Source organism: Prionailurus viverrinus, chromosome B3, assembly GCF_022837055.1.
Source record: "Prionailurus viverrinus isolate Anna chromosome B3, UM_Priviv_1.0, whole genome shotgun sequence".
In the NCBI taxonomy this organism is placed as follows: domain Eukaryota; kingdom Metazoa; phylum Chordata; class Mammalia; order Carnivora; family Felidae; genus Prionailurus; species Prionailurus viverrinus.
The window spans coordinates 14,353,103-14,359,514 of NC_062566.1; the positions used below are offsets into that span (position 1 = coordinate 14,353,103).

The 6,412-nt window shown below is 48.4% G+C and overlaps 1 pseudogene; it reads left to right on the plus strand.

Moving 5' to 3' along the window:
* The first annotated feature begins 702 nt into the window (after nt 1-702).
* On the plus strand, nt 703-1,189 carry LOC125167596 (60S ribosomal protein L21-like; annotated as a pseudogene).
* The last annotated feature ends 5,223 nt before the right edge of the window (nt 1,190-6,412 follow it).

Sequence of the window (6,412 nt, forward strand, 5' to 3'; positions counted from 1 at the left end):
GAAAGGGGAGGAGTTGCAGACTGACTGGAAGGGTGAAGGCATAGGACAGAGTGGCCAGTGGGAAGAGAACCAGGTGGGGTTGTGGGTGAGAGGCTTTGGGAAAGACAGAGGGGCAGCTATGTAGACTTCTGACCAGAAGTTGAGTCCATTGAAAACTGCAACACACCAGGGTAAGTTTAGTGATTTGGGCCATTGGCAAATGAGTAGGAGTTCTGTAGGTGGGGGTGCCGAGGCAGATTCCAGGGTGTGGTGGTCTGAGGAGCAAGAGAGGGGAGAGGGAAGTACATTCAGAGTGTGGGCAAATAGCACAAGGCACTATTTGGTCTGCTTCAACTTTTCCTGCCTAGATCAGTAAGCACTGGACAGTTTTCCACAAACACTGGGCACCACCATTTCTCGGGCACTGTGTTGGCTGAGGAGATCCCCAATACTCCCTACACATAGGGAGATCCTAGAACAGTGGATAAATCAGAAATTAAGATAATTATAATATTAGAAAGTGAGTAAGGTAGGAGTATGTGGGGGGTGGTGATTATGTTGACCTTGGAGGTTGTCAAGGAGAGAAAGGACCTTTGTGCAGAGTGAACAGCAGGAAGGGATTTATGAGGAGGGGAAGCCAGAGCCAAAACAGGTGTCTTGGTCTTGCTTCTTCCACCCTGAGAAACTTCAGCAAGTTCTGCCATCTTCCAGTAATTTGCCAAAATGACCAACACAAAAGGAAAGTGGAGAGGCATTTGCTATATGTTCTGTAGGCCTTTTAGAAAACATGGAGTTGTTCCTTTGGCCACATACATGCAAATCTCTAAGAAAGGTGATATTGGAGACATCAAGGGAATGGGCACTGTTCAAAAACGAAATACCCCACAAATGTTACCATGGGAGGACTGGCACAGTCTACAATGTCACCCGGCATGCTGTTGGCATTGTTGTAAACAAACAAGTTACAGGCAAGATTCTTGCCGAGAGAATTAATGTACAGATTGATCATATTAAGCACTCACAGAGCTGAGGTAGCTTCCTGAAGCATGTGAAGGAAAATGATCAGAAAGTGAAGGAAGCCAAAGAGAAAGATACTTGGGTTCAGTTGAAGCACCAGCCTGCTCCATCCAGAGAAGCTCACTTTGTGAGAACCAATGGAAAGGAGCCTGGGCTTCTGGAACCCATTCTCTATTCATTCATGGCATGCTAAGTATAAAAAAAACCCAAACAAACAAACCTCTAGACTGTAAAAAAAAAAAAGAAAAGAAATTCAGAAAATTACACCTTACATCTGTTTTCTTCCCAGTGAAATGTCTCCATGCTATTCATATTAAAGTTCTGACAAATCTCACAAAAAAGAAAGGTCTTAGATTTCTAATCCAGCATTTCCCATATTTTATCAAAACCTTCTTTTTAAGGGTACATTTGGGGAAGTTTAGGAGCAGGTGGTAGGGAGCCATTGCAGGGCTTTGAGCACACTAGAAAGGTTCCCCTAAGAGTTATGTGTAGGCAGATGGGAGGAAGAGATGAAGAATAGAGAGCTGGTTATGGCAAGATTAATGTGTCCTAGTCCTAGCTCAGGCAGCATTTGGGTAGATGCATGGAAGGGGACAGATTCCAAGAAATTTGGAAGAAAGAACCACCAAAACTGGATGACCCATTAGGGGTATGTGTGAGTGTGTGAGTGTGTGAATGTGTGTGTGTGTGTGTGTGTGTGCGCGCACGCGCGCACGTGTGTGTGGAGGTAGAGGTGTTGGTACAGGTAAGTCTGGAGGTGGTGTAGGTTGTTATGATAGTAGTGGTGGAGGATGTGGAGGTGGTGGTGACAGAGGTGATGGTGATGGTGGCAGAGGTGAAAGCACAAACAGAGGTGAATATGGAGGTAGTGGTCAGGGTAGAAGTTTTAGTGATGGTCGTGGCAGAGGTGGAGGTGATGATGGTGGGGAGTAGCAGAAATTCCTGACCCTGTGTCTAGATGAATTTTATCAAGAGAGAGAATGTAGGTGGAGGGTAGATTTGGGGCTGGGATAAAAGGTGGGAAAATAAAGTCAGTTCATCTTGGACATAGTTTGAGACATCTGCAGAGCAGACACAGGGTGTCCCAAAGAACTGCTGCTTTACCTGCTGGAACTCAGGAGAGGACTCTGGGATACAAGTTTGGGTATGGGTCAATAGCCACAGAAGTGGATGGAACCATAGGAAAGGCAAGGAGAAAGGAAGACAAGGGGACTGGTTGGTGACTGGCTTGGGTCAGGATCTCCTAGATAAGCTCCAGTGGAATGGGCCAGTGATGTCTCTCGAGTGCTACGTGTACCAGAAAATTCCTGGGCATAACACTCAGGGTCCAGTGCAGGCCCTGCTCTTATAGGAAAAAGTGCCAAGCCCAGCTCCATCTGGACAAGGATGGGCCTGCCTTGCCCTGCCCTGTTTTGCTATGGACCTAATGGACTATGTTTATGTTTTTGGTCCAGTTACTCATAGGCAGCCAATTGGCGGGGGAGGATTTGTGTGCCATTTGGAAGTGACAGCCCTACATCTCCATTCCTTGGCTGGACTCCGGCTGGCAGATTAAGGGAGCCTGCCTTGGCACAGGAGCGAACAGTGGCTCTGCAGATGGGTGTCTTGCTTGCACGCCAACTGGGCGTGTGCTCAGATCACACGGATTCCTTTCCTCCAAGCCCTTTGGGCTGTACTGATCTCAGTATGGAGTCAGTGGCCTCTGCCATCTTGGATTATTGGACAAATGTGTTGGCAAATCTAGTGGAGTTGGAGGCCAGAGGTCCCAGCAGGGTGCCTGGTGCCTATTGGGCTTCTTCAAACTTAGAACCACCATACCCACTGTAACCCTGGGTGCCAATGTTAGGAGGGAAGGCTTGGGATTGGTAGGGGGTATGCTTGTTGTGGGTTTGCATTTGGCTTGTGAGTCTGGATTCCTGTGCTTGGAGGCATCATAGGAAACAAACTTCCATGTACACAGACAGACACATAGACAATATCTATTACACAGATATTTCGTTTAAATATTGATTGAAATATGCATTGAAGGGACGCCTGGGTGGCTCAGTCGGTTAAGCGTCCAACCTCAGCTCAGGTCATGATCTCACTGCTCATGAGTTCGAGCCCCGTGTCAGGCTCTGTGCTGATAGCTCAGAGCCTGGAGCCTGCTATGAATTCTGTGTCTCCCTCTCTCTCTGCCCCTTCCCTGCTTGTGCTCTGTCTGCCTCTCTCAAAAATAAACAAACATTAAAAAAATTAAAATGATAAAAAAAGACATATGCATTGAAAATCAAGCCATTTCATTGAGGTTTTAGGTGTTGAGGTCAAAGTCTGTTTTAACCTAAGAGTTATACTTGGTTCTAATTTGTGTGTAAGATGCCCAGAGTTCAAGGAAGCCATAGGACTTGACGATCAATGGTAAGTAACCCTGTGGCCTCACTTAGGGACTATGTCATCCTCTGGTATTGGGGAAAAGGTGAGGCCTTCAAGTGGTGTCTATAGAGAAAGTGTGTCAGACCACTGCCAGCTCCATCCAAGATCTCGTGTAGGAAAGATCTTCCCAGACAGCCTGTTTAGAAATCCCTTTTTGGACTTGCAGACACCCAGGCAGACTTCGTCTCTTCCCTGAAATGCATCTCCCACTGAAAGCTCTCACAATGTAGCTGCTGGTTTGGGGAGGGGAAATAAAGACCATGGCTTGGTGTTTATGCAAAAAAAGCAAAAAACAAAAGTAAGCAAACCAACCTCCCTCTTAGCTTGCATTACTAGTGCTAAAATGTGCCCTTCTAACCTTGCCAGTTTAGACAGGGTAGACGGTGTAGACAGTCCAGCTCTGTCTCTCCAGTCCAGTGCCTGCTCTCTCAGACAAAACCTTTCCCAGATTCTGTCCCCAGAAGACCCAGGAGTCAGCTGGGAGGAAGCTCTTTCAGGCTCTGATGACCTTTGCCCCCAATGTGCATGTCACAGGCAGCTTGGCAATGTGCATCGTGCTGCATGTTGATCCTGAGGCCCAAGGAACTGGGTGGTCTCAATCCAACCTGATCCTGGCCTCCTGGAGACTCTGATGCCCACCCAGCCAGTCCCAGCCTTGTTCCATCCTGGGGTGCATGGGACAAGCAGGTGTGGGGGTGATGACATGGGCCAGGGAATTGCTGAGAATGGTCTTCAGAACTCTTGCAAGAAGAGAGACCTGACCCTCATTGGCAAATGGAAGCTGGATGACCTTGTAGTTGAGAAGAGTATTTTTTGCTTAGTCCCTTTTGGAAGGCTTTCCTGGATCTGGCCTCTTATTGAATGTTTTTAAGGGAAAAAGAGATGAAAAAAAAGTTTAATAGATCCATTCATGCTTAACTGGATTCCCAACCACTTCTCCCCTTGAGTGGCAGTTCCCACAGCCAGCCTTATACTCAAGTCTCAGTGAATTCTTTGGTTGGTGGGGCTATGTTAGTTAGCCCTGGATGTCAGAGCACATGATCTGGTCATTTGGGGGCTCCTTGACCCTCCTGCCCCATGTCAGGCTAGAGAGCCCCATGGTTTGACTGAAGGAGCAGAGGCTCTGCTACAGACAGACCTGGGTTCTGACAGTGAATCAGCCATGGGCCTGGGCAGGAAACCCCTCTAACCTGTTGATCCATCTCTAAATCAGGATAAGCATACTTACCTCGCAGGTTGGTATGCTGATTCATTAAATGCCCTGGTATAGGCATGTATATACAGCCCCAGCATGCTCCCGGGCACCTAGTGCCCTTGCAATGCTGGAGTCTGGCACGGAAGGGGCTTGGGAACTGTCTGTAGAATCTGAGTCCTCAAAGGGATTATTCATGGTTTAGTAACAGCCTATCAGGAAGGACAATGGTCCCCTTATTGTTCTCTTTCCCATCATTGCCAGCCAGGCCTATTTATAACCTTAGAGGATTCCTCAGGAGTGACTCACCTGCCACAAGGCTACCCCAAGGAGACCTTATCACACATTACCTGCCTTGCCTGCTGGCCTCTACCCTGGACTCTTCTGGTCTCACCTCAGCAAGCCCAGTCCAGAGGTGCCTGTTTGTGTCCTCAGCTCAGGCATGACATGACTCCACCAACTAGAGAGGCAAACAGAGGCCAGGGGTCAAAGACAGAGGGTGAGAGGAAACCAAATCCCATTGTGAGGCCCAAGTCAGGGACTGGGGTCACCATTCAGATGGAGACATCAGCCCCAAGTCATGGCTGGACATGTGGGGGAGGGCTGGCATGAACCAGTTGGATGGAGAATCCAGTCAGCACAAGGGGGTACCAGTCTGGGTTCAGGAACAAGAATTTAAGGCCAGGTCCATCCCAGCCATCCTGGGAGCCCACCTGGGGGTGACTCCAAGGCTTCAGAGGCTGTGTGAAGAAAGGCCTTCAGTGGGGCTTTCCTCTCCCCAGTAATGGGCAGTAAGGGGTTATAAGGGGCTAGGCACCACAATGGCTACAGAGAGGAGGGCTCTGGAGACACCTCATGCAAAACGAGCTCCCTCTCCACATCCCTTAGACTGTGGGGCAGCAATTTCTGGTGGAAGAGGGTGCCTGGGGCCCTCCCCCTTCTGTTCTCACCTCCTCATAGTCACCTCTGGCCTCAAGATTCAGCTCTGGGGCACTTGACGGTGTTCCTCCTTCCTTCACAAAAATTCCTGGGAAAAGACAGCAAGAAAACTCACATGCTGGGAGTACTAAGCATTTTTAAAGCCTTGTTTTTGGGGGGCAGCCCTAGGCTTCCTTCCTTGCAAAGGGCGAAGGTTCTGTTCCAGGGAGAGGGACCCTTGGCATCCACCCCAGAGTCAACGGCAGGGGTGTTCCAGGCCTATGGCAGGCTGGATTCTGCCATCAGCTTCTTCCACTTCTCTGCCTACATTTGGGGGTGCTTGGGTGGCTCAGTCAGTTAAGCATCTGACTCTTGACTTCAGCTCAGGTCATGATCTACAGTTCGTGAGTTCAAGCCCCCCATCAGCTCCACACTGTCAGTGCAGTGCCTGCTTGGGATTATCTCTCTCTACCTCTGTCTCCCTGCCCCTCCCTTGCTCACTTTCTTTCTCTCCCAAAATAAGTAAATTAAAAAAATAATAATTACAAAAATCTCCTTAATAATTATAAAATCATCTGTAAACATTGAGATGAACTTAAATGGATACTTTCTCAAGAATCTCACAACCCCTTTAGAGGAGTTGGGAGGTGCTCATCTGAGGGGCAGCAGGAACAGCCCCCGGGACAGTCCTCTTTACAGCAGGCCTGTGCCCTGTTAGGATGGTGGAGCTGGCAGATTATGCCTTCTGTGTGTTTTTCATCTTATCAGAAAACGTGGAAGAAAGGACACTAGTATTATTGTCAGGCACATACTCAACATTTTTCAGTGATTAGTCCACTTAACTCCTTAAGCACGCCTGTGCGTAGGTATAACTGTAGCTGGTAATAACTAACG